The following is a 13,493-nucleotide window of genomic DNA, read 5'->3' as shown; positions in this document are numbered from 1 at the left end:
GATGAGGGAACTCTCCACCACCTCTATGTTTTGCTTGCTGCAACTTGCAGCTGCTCCTTTCTACTCTGCACTCTCTGTATCAACATTTATGCTCATCATTGCAAGTGTAGCTAGCTAGTGGTCTTGGTTCATATTTAAGTAATAACTGATGACATGGTGTGGTATATTGAAGATTTTCCCATGGGTGGCATGATTTGATCATGAGGGCGAAGCCCGAGTGATTAAATAAATCCAACCGCAGGTAAATTTCAGTATACCACAACCACGGAGTCAGTTATTGCTATTATGCAATGACATTATTTAAGAAAAAAATACTTACTTTTCTTAAATAATGCCTTTCTATAATGGCGTCGTACTGTCCTTCCATGGCTGGTGGTATCTTGCTGCCTTGTTTTGATGTACTGCACATGCATATGGGACTTGCTTTCCCATACATACCCAGTACATCAATGCTTTGAAAAGGGAGCAACAGAGAAAAGAATGTCTCAGTTGCTCTGTTTTCGTTTTCTTTTCTTTTTTTTTTTTTTTTTTTTTATTAAAAAAAAAGTTTGGGCTACTTTCGGAGTACGAGAGAGACAGAGTGGAGGAAATGCAAAGAAAATCAGGTAAGAGTCTTTAGTTTTAAATAACGTATCTGATTTTCTTTGTATTTCCTCCATGTTGCCACCCTGATATGTCCAGAGTCCGGACATTACATTTTTTTTTTTATTTTTTATTGAAAAAAAAAAAGTTATAGAATACATGAACTGAAAGAAGTCCGGGTGACCAGACCTTTTTCCACTGGTATATTCTGGGATTTACAATGGGTACGCTGGCTGAGCTGCCCAATCAGCATGCACGTTTTGGAATATTAATGGCCGTCATTATATAATGGTCCTTATTTCACCCTTGGACTCTAATGTCCTGTGCTGTTCACCTTGGTGGTATTCATGTCTTGCAAACATGTTTTCCTAAAATTTTTTTCTACAATATTTGTACCGGCCATTCATTCACTCTAGTGCCTTCCCTTTACACTCCGTGGAATTTGATTAACTCATAGCAGCAGCCACTTCTGGCTCTGTTACTTCATTCAAGCTCTTCAATTTCATTTGTTCTGTCAGTTCACTTTGGAATTGCTGTTTCCTCCTCAATGAATTCAGTGCCTTGATATACTCCTGAAAAAACACCTAGAAAAATATTTTTTTTTCTCAGATCCAGTACTAGTTGTCCCTGACTTTGATAAACTGTTTATCATTTATACAGATGCATTTGAAGTGGGGTAGGGGCTGTACCTTCACAATAAAGAGGTGGTGAAGACCACCCAGTCATACCTCTCAACTGTACAGCTTTTCCAGAATATCCAGATTTTTGCTTCATATTTTTGGTCCGTGTCTCATAAAGTTGTGGTTTTCTAGCAAATAATTGCCAAATCATTGAAGATTGAAATCAGAAAAATAATGGCAGACATTTGATTTTCAGACTTCATACCCTACAGAAAATTCATGCTAGTTGCAAAACCTGTTATTCTATCAACTTTCTAAGTTTTTAAGTGCAATAATTAAAAAGTGCCCATATTTTTGGGCCTTTGTTCCGCCATTATTTATGGCTTTGTCTAGATTTCTTTCTCCAAGAGGTTGAGATGATGCACCCAGTCTGCTCTCTTGGCAGAGACTTGAACAAGGTAGAGATGAGGCACTCTAGGAGCGCAGAGTGATTAAATGGTAACTCTCTTCATTACGTTTCTATTTGGTATACTTACTGGTCATTGTAGCACTAGTAGATAAGTGGCTGTAGTTTGAAAATGTAATTTTGTGGTGAGTTTCACAACAATGTTACTTTGTAGTAGCCAGAGGAGCACTTTTTGGGGATTTTTTCCCCTTTTTCTCTGCTATGGTGCAACTGTGGAGTTGGTATATATAATTTAGGGGGTGTGAGGGTAGAGGCCTTCCACAGGGTTCATATTAAAACACCGAACACTGAAAACAGTGAATGGTGTTTCATCGACACATATTCAGCAAAAGCTGAAAATGTCGAAACCACAGAACAGTGATTTCTTTCCTATGGAAAGAAATCACTGTTCCAACCCCCAAAAAAAAAAAAAAACCATTAAACACTTCCAAACACATACACACATACCCTAACCCTAATTATACCCCCCCCAAAAAAAACAGTAAACAACTAAATGCACATATGCACGTAACCCAACCACACATCTAATGAAAAAAAAAAAGTAAACATTTTAAAACATATGCACTTACCTTAACCCGCACCCTAACCCTAAGGTTAGTAACTCTCGCACATTTACATAAACAGTTCCAAACACATACACACTTACCTTAACCCTAATCTTACCCCCCCAAAACAAAAGTAAACAGCTGAAAACACATACACATGTAACTCAACTATACATCTAACGCAAAATAAAAAACAGTAAACACTTTCTTACATATGCACTTACCTTAACCCGCATCCTAACCCTAAGGTCAGTAACTGTTGCACAATCACGCTCGGGAGCTATACCGGACAAGGGACCATACTACACTTCAGAACAGGCAAAGCAATGAAGTGGTCAAGCGACTTCTTTTCCAGGGAAAGAATTTGTTGAACAGCCGCTTTGCTGTTTTGCCTGTTCGCCCTACATGTGTAGATGAAAATGCATTCGACAAAATGCGTTTTCTTCATTCTAATAGGAAACCCTTCCACATAGGGTGTGCAGGGCACACACACACTAAATATATTCCCTTACCTCTTATCCTAATCCTAAAACATTCACACTTGCACACATACTAAATTTATCCCCTTACCTTACCTAACCCTTACCCTCACAATAAAACAAACATACTCACACAAAAACTCCCACCACCACTGCTTACCTTTGTTGACCAACTGGAAGTCACACAAAACTGTGATTGCATAAATGTCCCTTTGCTGAATACATGCAACAGTTCACTTGAGTCACCCAATCAAGTGTCGACCAAGTGAACTACAACCACACACACACACACACACACACACACACACACACACATATATATATATATATATATATATATATATATATATATATATATATATATATATTTATACACACACACACACACACACACACACACACATTCACACACACATATGTATATATGTAAATATATCTATACATATTTAGGTTCCATTAATTTAATTGAAAACTGAAAATATTGAAATGTGAAATTTCCCTTTCCCCACTGTTATGTGATCCCGGAGTTGGTATCTACAAGTTGCAGAGTATAGGGGAGATTGCCCCCTCCATTAAAAATGTGTCAGTATTTTGGGTTTTTGATATTTTGCGTTGACAATATTATGAAACACTTCCATATATGTATATCTACAGATATAGATACACATACAAACATATATTTAGTTTTCTTTCATATTGCTTCTTCAGAAAAAGAAAAAAACTTGTTCTATAAACATTGCACATTAAACTTGATTTCTGTCTACAACTTGCAGTTCATAACTGAGATATGTTTTGTCAGAAAATCTCATTCTGATGCAATCCCTTGTTTTTTAATGTGTCTTTGCACACTGTAAAAGGAGTTTGTCAGTCTCAGTATTCCGTTACTTTAGTAGAAAAAATAATGTTGATTCTGTATTCTACTTCCATGCGAAAATAGTGGTATTTAGTCGTGTTATGTATGTAATAATTTCAATAATATTTAAATGATGCTACCCTGATAGAAACCAAAAGAGTTATACTGGAATGTAAGCACACAGATCATTTGACTGATGGTCTTTGTAAGTGTTTATAAAAATATATAAATATATACAACTGGTTAAAAAAAATAGAAGCAACACAAGCATAATGTTCAGTGTTTATTTTCCTTACTGCAGCTCCCAGATATTGGCTAAGGACATGACATGTATTCAGTTGCAGATATGCCCACATTTTAAGGCTAGAATCCACTCTATACTACAGCTCTTTTGAATTAAATGACTGCTCGCTGTATTATATATTCAGCAATAGAGGAGGCAATAACGAACAGTGACCTCTGAAAATTCTATCACTAACCATGACAAGAATATCATGACTGATGTATAGGAAAATTAAAATGTTAGGATTCAAGTCGTGATATGCATTGTATATTCTGTTTCTTTCTAGAATTAGGCAATCTAGATGTGCATGTACAGTCACTGTAGTGGTCATGCTTAAAGTTAGAGATAATTCTGGCATGTCTTGTCTTCAGGGCATCACGGTTCTGTTCCTCTGGCATTTCAGAGATCTCTTTTAACTCTTTCTCAGAATGCTCAGATAACAGAAACATACCTATCAGAATATCTAGTTTTGGTATCATGGCTAACTTCAGGTGAGAAATGTCACATTTTAACAGAGTTTCCAGTGTACTCAGATCTGGACTTTATAGGCTTGGCATCTTGACTAAATATCTTTTGTTTTTCATGTAGACTTGTTGATCCTGACTTTGAACCAGATAAGATCTCGTGCTGGCAAAAAGGCTTATTATTTCGAGAGAAATGTTTCTATGTTCAATATTTGACATGAAGCATTCTGAGTTGTCACAATTAACACATTTCTTCATCAAGTTTAAGACAGTGGTTTCCATTCTACCAGAACTTTGCTTAACAAATAATCTCTGGCTACTGGTCATATGTTTAATTCTCAGTCTCAAGCAAAATTTTAAATGTGTGACTGTAAAACAGCAGGCCTTTGTCTGAAATGATAGTGACTGGAATTCCACCTCTATCTAAAATACCTTTAAACGCTACCATCATTGTACTCCCTGTAATATTTTTCAGTCTAACTACACACGGGAGCAAATACTGTACATATATCCCAAATATGTTCCAAGGCAACTCTAGCATGCCATAAGAAAATAGCTCCTCTTTTGGGTCTGGAATATACAATTTGATGAGTATCTCACAATTCTGTACTATGTTTCCATTTGTTTTTACATCTTTTATGATACGTCTTTGCACATAATTACACTCAGATAAAATGAATGGATGTTTTCCTCTAGTACATTCACTTTCATCCAATTAATTCTGAGTAGTTTTACTGGGGTCCTGTCATAGGTCTGAAGTAGGGTTACCACCTGTCCCACTTTGCGAGGGACTGTCCCTCTTTGGGCAGTTGTAACCTGCAAAAAATTGAAAAAATGGCAAATGTCCTGAGATTTTAGGACAAACATTTTCCTATATTTTCTTTAGTAGTTGCATAAAACAATTATTTTGTATCTGAAACACCTAAATGTTATAAGAAGCAGAATAAGCAACTATAATACTACAAGAATAAGCTTTTATTTAGGCAAAAAAGTGAAGTTCTTTCTTTTGTACTGGCTGTGGGTATGTTTTGCCCTGCAAAATCTGACATTTCTACAAAAAACGTCCCACTTTGGGCAATTGAAAAGGTGGCAACCCTAGTCTGAAGACAGTTAACATAATCCTTGGAGCTGGAAATATTTGTGTGTGATTATGAGGAAATACATCCTAAATCTCAAAACTGCTGTAACTTTGAAAGATTCATATTTTCTGATGTACAACAGTCTCATAGTTATCATATATAAATAACGGATCAGATCTGAATTATAAGACCTAGAATACAAGTAATTGAAAATCATTATGGTTAATTTATACTGATGTCTGCATGAAGTGGGAACAGCTGTTGTAACTAACTTCATTGTGGCTTCCTATAGAAGTTTTATCTCTTTGTCTACCAGAGTACATTTTTAAACAGTAGCAATTAATCAGGTGACATTGACTACAAAACTTTTAAATTATTCAGCAACAAATATTATTTTCTATTCCACAAGAAGGGTTCTGATTAGTGGATTAGCTTGCATTTATTTGCATGGTCCATACTGAAATGTCAGGTTATACTTCATGCAATTCAGCAACATGCTTTGAAATTTAAACAGTGCCTTGATTAGTGATCGCTTCAATATGAGCTGCAATTTTTTATTGTTTGTTTTTACTAAAACTAATTTGGTATACATATATTCATGGAATTTTCTCACGTCCATAGACAAAAATTAACATCTTTTTCTCAGTCGCTGCATCCTTAGTTGGGGCAACTGAAAGTGATCTCAAACCATTTGTTACTTGAACGTCCTTTTGTATCACTGCTGCTCCTACATAATAACTCACATCCATTTGTCACACAACTGCTTTTTGTTTCAAGCTGCTATACTTGGCGCAAACGTCTTCAGCATCTCCAAGCTTTTCTCCTGTCACTCATCTGGTCGGGATAAAACAGACAAACATCTGTGGCTACTGTTCAAGCAGCTTTATTATGTACAAACACATCAGGATTGAGGCTTAATAACTTTAACTTAGGTAAACGTATAAACAAACTAGCTATCACATTCATACATGCTCACTCTGGCTGCACTCTCAAAATGGCATTGAAGCTAGCACATGCTTGCTATTTATAAACATGTACTGTCCTTGAAACGCTTCTTAAAGGTACACCACACACACTATTCTACATCCTCACTCTTTGAGAAATGAGTCATGCATTACTGATGACATTAATTGGCATGCAATAGATACAAAATAGTTCTTTGCCATGCAGTTATACAAAACTAAATACAAACAGACAATTATGTCCAGTTTGCTGTGTATTTCACACTAGGTCTGGAAATATGACCAAATTATGTGAAATAGAAATTAGAACTAGGTCTAGCAACTGGGACTATCTCTGCTGAATGTTCAACTTTGGAGACATCAGGAATATTATCAGGAATGGAAGTAGAAGTTAAGACACATTCTGCAACAGGTACATTGTCTGGATTGCTCTGAGATCTAGAGTCTGTATCACAGGAATAATGCTGCGATATCAATTCTGATACAGGAAGATGTCTGCGATTTCATCTGTACTCCACACCCCTAGATTCAACGAGGTAGGATGTCGGCTCAGCACATATACCTGTTACCTGACCAACCTGGTTGAAACCTTTCACCATTTGTATCCTCACTGTCTCTCCTTCTTTCATGGGATGAAGAAATCTGCTCGATTTATCATAGCTGGATTTCTGAAAGAATGCTTTCTGAATACTTTGGCTTTGATTGTTCTGTTGTTCATAGCTTTAGGCCTCAACAAACTGGAACTGATGGGCAATGTTGTTCTGGTTTGCCTAGATAGAAGTCTCTGAGCAAGCGAGTCAAGTTTATCGTCACTGGGTATGCTTCTCAGATTGAGTAAATTCAAAAAGACATGGGTATTATCACGCTTTCACTCCTCTAGTAACTGCTTTGCACTCTGTGCTGCACATTCAACTAGTCCATTTGACTGTGGGTATTCTGGACTACTAGTAACGTGTACGAAGTCCCATTCTTTTGCAAATTTTTGAAGCAACTGACTGGTAAATTGAGAACCATTGTCAGAAATAACTTTGTGTGGACTATCATGGACTGAGAAATGATGTTTCAACTTGATGATAACAGCAGTGGATGTTAGGTCAGGTAGTAAATTGATCTCAAACCAGTTCGAATAAGAGTCTACCAACACTAAATAATGCTGATTGTTCCACTCGAATATATCAGTGGCTACTGTTGACCAAGGTAGTTCAGGAACTTGACTTGGCTGAAGTGGTTCTTTTGGCAAATGTGGTTTAGTACTATTGCATACTGAACAAGAAGAAAGTACTTTATCAATATCTTTTGCTAGAGAAGGCCAAAATGCTAGTCCTAAGACCTTCTTTTGGTAGATTTGGAACCTGGGTGACCAAGATGCAAAATCTGGATATATTCACTTTGTAAGGAAGCAGGAACAACAGTTTTAGGACCTTTGAAAGTAATGCTATCTTCCATCAACATCTCATCTCTCTAAGGAAAATAAGTTTACACTTCAGGTGATACACTAGATTGCCTTGACGTGCATCCAACATTAATGTAATGGTTGAGCTTTTGCAAAACTGGACCAGTCTTTGTATGATCTCTCAGCTTATCAAGTCTTATGGTAGAAAAATTATTCACTTGCATGACATTAAAGTCAAAATTTTCTGCATTAAGCTTAAATTAAATAATTTCTCTTAAACCTATTTTGGCTAACAAAGCCACATTAAATTGATGACTGGTACAATTTAAAAAATATAGTTGTTCAATTAGACTTAGTTTTAACAAGTTTTAACATTTTCATACATGATTTTATTGTAAGATGTGTTTAAATTTATTGTTAATTACTTTGTGACATCATTAAGTTGCAAAGGAAATGGGTGATGATTCTGATGAACTCTGATGAAATCCCCGGTTAGAGGAAGAAAGCGCTCAGTCCTCTGTTTTTTATGGTTTTGTTCACATTAAAGTGGATTTTATCATTGGTTGCTGGTTTTGCAGTTTCATTTACAACAAGAATTATCCTTCCAAGTGTTTCTGACTGAAGGGAGTGTGTTTTTTTATTTTTTTATTTATTTTTTTCCTTCGTATTTCTTGGTGATCTGGATAAGGTATCCGGCAGATAAAGAAGTTTCGTTTTATATAGACCATTTATTTTGCAATTTGAGCATCATTCTTTTTAATCTCACTGGAGCTGAATGCATAGGCTTCTTTAAAATAGTGACTAGAAAGTTGGTGATCAGTTTCAATCTGGATAGCTCGACCATAAATATAATCATGAAACTTTGAACATGCAAATTCTATTGCCAAAAGTTCTTTCTCAATTTGAGCATATTGCATTTCAGTTTGGGTAAGAGTTCTGAATGCACAGGCTACTGATCTGCTTTCTTGAAGAATAACTGTGCCAAGACCAAATTTTGAAGCATCACAGAAAGAGTTACTGGTTTATTGACATCATAGTATCTTAATGTAGGTGGGGTGGCAATTTTTTGCTTAAGGTCTTCAAATGCTCTCTGGTGCTGTTCCAACCACGACCATGCAACATTTTTGTATGTTAGCTCTCTCAAAGGTGCTGTCAACTCACTGAAGTCTGGTATAAACTTGCCTAAATAGTTGAGCATACCAAGAAAACATTGTAGAGCTTGAACATTATCTGGTGCTGGCATTTCAAGAATGGCTGCTTGCTTGGATGGGTCTGAATACAAGCCAGTGCTAACAAATAAATGACCCACATATGTAACTTCTGGTAGTCTGAATTTGCACTTCAGAGGATTGAGCTTTAAGTTCACTTCACATGCTCTGTCTAGAACTTTCTTAAGGTTTCTGTCATGCTCCGCTTCACCATTGCCTCCAACCAATAAATAATCTACTATTATGGCACAAGGATAACCCAAACAAAATTTCTCCATTACACACTGAAAGACTTCACTTGCAGAATTTATTCCAAATGGCATCCTGAGAAATCTATATCTTCCAAATGGGGTACTGAAAGTAAGTACATAAGATTCGCGATCAAGCATCACTTGCCAAAATGAAATTTTTGCTTCCAAGACAGAAAAAAACAGTGGCATTTGGTATTAGGGCTGCAACTTCTTTGACTGTACACATAGGATGATGTGGTCTCTTTAATGCTTTGTTTAAATCTCTTGGGTCAATGCATATTCTGATTTCGTCTGAGCCTTTTTTTGTGGGCAGCTACCATGTACGACACCCATTCAGTTGTCTGTAACTTGACAAACTACACCTTTCTGCCCAATTTTATCCAACTGAGTTTGACTTTATCCTGCATAGCTATCAGAACTTTTCTTGCCGGTCTGACCACTGGCCTGATCTCTGGGTCTAACTTCCTTAGTCAGTAACTGGCACAAGCCATATGGTATATAGAGCCTGCATCGCTCCTCAGTCAGTTACTGGCACAAGCCATATGGTACATACAATCAGCATCACTCCTCAGTCAGTGACTGGCACAAGCCATATGGTACATAGAGCCTGCATCGCTCCACAGGCAATGACTGGCACAAGCCATAAGGTACATAAAGCCTCCATCACCCCTCAGACAGTGACTGCCACAAACTAAATGCTACATACAGCCTGCATCACCCCTCAGACAGTGACTGGCAGAAGCCATCTTGTACATACAGCCTGCATCACTCCTCAGCCAGTTACTGGCACAAGACATATGGTACATTCAGCCTGCATCACTTCTCAGTCAGATACTGGCACAAGTCATATGGTACATACAGCCTGCATCGCTCCTCAGTTAGTGACTGGCACAAGCCATGTAGTACATACAGCCTGCCTCACTCCTCAGTCATTTACTGGCACAAGTCATATGATATATACAGCCTGCATCGCTCCTCAGTCAGTGACTGGCACAAGCCATATAGTACATACAGCCTGCATCACTCCTCACTCAGTGTCTGGCACAAGCCTTATGATACATTCAGCAAGCATCACTTCTCAGTCAGTGACGGGCACAAGCCACATGGTACATAGGTTCATAGGTTCATAGGTTGGTACTAGGCTATTGGCCCTAAGGTCTATACAAGCCTAGCCATAACAATTCCCTGACTATTTCTTTCCACACTATTTACTTCCCTGGACCCCTGTCTAGCAGGGAAACTGATGTGATCCCCATGGTGAATTTCCTTTCTCCAATCCAATCGTCAAGGTTCCTTTTGAAGAGGGCCAAAGAGGCACTCTGCTTGACATGCATGGGCAGTCTATTCCAGAGTCTGGGGAGTCTCTGGGTCAGAAACCTATCCCTCCAGCATGTTTTGTTTATTGTGGATGACATGGTTTAGATCCCTGGAGTGTGCGTCTCTGTGGGATTGGGATTTCTTTAAGTGTAGCATGTCCAACAGCACTGGGTTTGACATGGCCTTGTATGTTAACCAGAGATCACCTCTGAGCTGACGATATGTGACAGAGTATAGCTGGAGTTTTTTAAGGCGGTCAGCATAGGGCATCTGCTTTAGGCCTGTGATTCTTTTAGTGAGGTATTTCTGCAGCCTTTCCAGTTGTTGCAGATGTCTTGAGAGGTACATACCAAATGGGGCATTGTATGCTATAATGGGTCTAACAAAGGATGAGTACAGTGGGACAATGACCTCCTTTTTTCTGGATGAAAAGCCGTGAGTGATGAGGTGTGCAACATAGAAGGATTTCCTGACTGTTGTGGAGATGTGGTTATCGAAGGTGAGACCACTGTCCACCTGTGTCCCTAAGTTTCTTATCACACTTTCAGTGTTTAGTGTACTGCCACCTATGTGGTAATTTACATGTTTTTTCCCAAAGGGGATAACTATACATTTCTTGGCAGTGAGCTTGAGCCCATGGCTCTGCCACCAAGCATCTGTTTCTGTAAGGCCCTTTTGTAGAGTATCCACATCATTTGGGGATTCAATAATGGCTTCCAGTTTGCAGTAATCTGCAAACTTTGTTAGCCAGAGTCCCTTAGTGTTGGCCTGTACTTCAGAGAAGTAGATGCCAAACAAGAGTGGTTCTAGGAATGAACACTGAGGTACTCCACTTGTCACTTGTCTGAAGCTGGATTTGGAGTCGGCTACTTTTACAGTGTGGGTTTTGTCAGTAAGCCAGTTGGCAACCCATCGAGTGATGTAGAGATTAATGCCTAGCTTAGTAAGTCTATCTATGATTCCAGAGTGGGGGATGGTGTCAAAGGCCTTGGCAAGGTCCAGATAGGCTGTGTGGACCACCTTACCCTCATCCACGGCTCTGGAGACTGATTCGAAGAAGTCAATCAGGTTCAGGAGATCGGCCCTACACAAACTCAAACTGGGTGGGGTCCAGTATTTGAAGGTTGCCAATGTCTTTGTTTATAAGTTCCATGATAATACGTTCCATGGCCTTGCAGATCAGGCTCATCAGACTGATGGGGCGGTAATTCCTGGGATCCAAGGTGGATCCCTCCTTGTGGAGTGGGATAACTGTAGCTGTGCACCACTCAGTGGGCATGAAGCCTGAGGTGAGGCTATGATTAAACATGACACTTTGGTGAGGTGCCAGTTCAATTTGTAGTTCATGTAGTACACAGCCCGGGATGTCATCTGGTCCCATGGATGCTGTATTCTCAGCTTTGGAGAGTGTGTTTTTTACCTGTGTGGCCATTATTTCCAGAATTTGGCAATCTTACAGTATTGAGATGGGCCATTTAGGGGGAGAGAGGGGGTGAAGTTGGCACTGAATTGATCTGCCAGGATATTGGCAATATCCTTGGGATCAGTACATTTAATGCCATTCTGTTGTAGCTCAGAGCAGATCTGAGAATTGCCATTTAGATTCTTGACATAGTTATAGAATGCCTTGTGGTTGTCTTTGGAATCTTTGACAATTTTATTTTCGTAACTAGTTTTGGAGGATTTTATGAGGGATCTCAGCTTCTTACTGAGGCTAGTAAGGGATTTTCCTCTTTTCTGCAACAGTTTCTTCCTTTTGTTGTAAAGTTTGTTTATGGCAGGGGACCACCAGATTGGCTTCCTTTTTTGAAGGAGAGCATATTGGTTCTATTTGGGATGGCATGATTCATGCATGAGTGGATGTGCTCGTACAGTGCCTTAGTGTAGGATTTAGCAGTCAAACTTTCAGTTCCTGTCTGCATGGGTGTCATGAAGTTTATCACTTCTGACTTGAGCAGCATCAAGCTAGCTTTGGAGAAGTTTTTTATGGAGATTTCCTTACTGGGGGATGGGGCTGGGATGTGGATGTTAAGGGTGATTAGCTTATGGTCAGACCTGACCAATGAGGGGGTGACCATAGGTGTGCCGTATCAATTTCCCATGTTGGTAATGACCAGGTCTAGGATATTGGAGCCCCTGGTGGGACTATGGATTAGTTGATCCAGAGCATTGGAATTTATGAATTTCAAGAACCGTTGGGCAAAGGTGTTGGTACAGGAGTTGTTTTCCCAGTTAATGGCAGGGTAGTTGAAATAACCCAGTATTAGGGTGTTTGGTTGTATCTTAATATTTTCCAGTATGTTTAGAAAGGTGTAGTGAGAATCTTGGGGCATGGTGGGGGATCTGTAGCAAGCTACAGTTTGGATTGCAATCTTACCTAGTGTTAGTTGCACCTGGAGAATTTCAGGTGCATTGTGTTGGATAACTAGCCTCGTGTTGTGAATATCCTTGGTGAATATGGACACTCCTCCACCTTTAGTGTTACGGCCCTGGTTTGGTGGCCAAAAAGTGTGGTAAGAGTTGTAGCCTGGTATTGCAGGGGTGCTCTCTGGAGCATTGAACCAGGTCTCAGTTACTGCACAGATATCGATGCTCTCCATTTTTAGGAGTGCCTCCAGAGAGTGCATTTTGAGGTTTAGACTACTAGCATTGAGTAGCATTATCTTCAGAATTTGCATGCTTGTACCTGTTACAGTGGTGGTTTTGTCCTTTGAACTTTGCCTAAAAATACAGCCTGTATCAACTCTCAGACAGTGACTAGCACAAGCCAAATGCTATATACAGCCTGCATCACCCCTCAGACAGTGACTGGCACAAGCCATATAGTACATACAGCCTATATCATTCCAAAGTCAGTGACTGGCAAAAGCCTTATGGTACATTCAGCTAGCATCACTCCTCAGCTATTGACTGGCACAAGCCATATGGTCCACACAGCCTGCATCGCTCCTCAGTCACTGACTGGCACAAGCCATATAGTACATACAGTCA

Source organism: Protopterus annectens, chromosome 10.part0 (assembly GCF_019279795.1).
Source record: "Protopterus annectens isolate FY-2018-M chromosome 10.part0, PAN1.0, whole genome shotgun sequence".
Classification (NCBI taxonomy): domain Eukaryota; kingdom Metazoa; phylum Chordata; order Ceratodontiformes; family Protopteridae; genus Protopterus; species Protopterus annectens.
The sequence above is the reverse complement of the archived record's forward strand: the minus strand, read 5'-3'. Positions refer to the sequence as shown.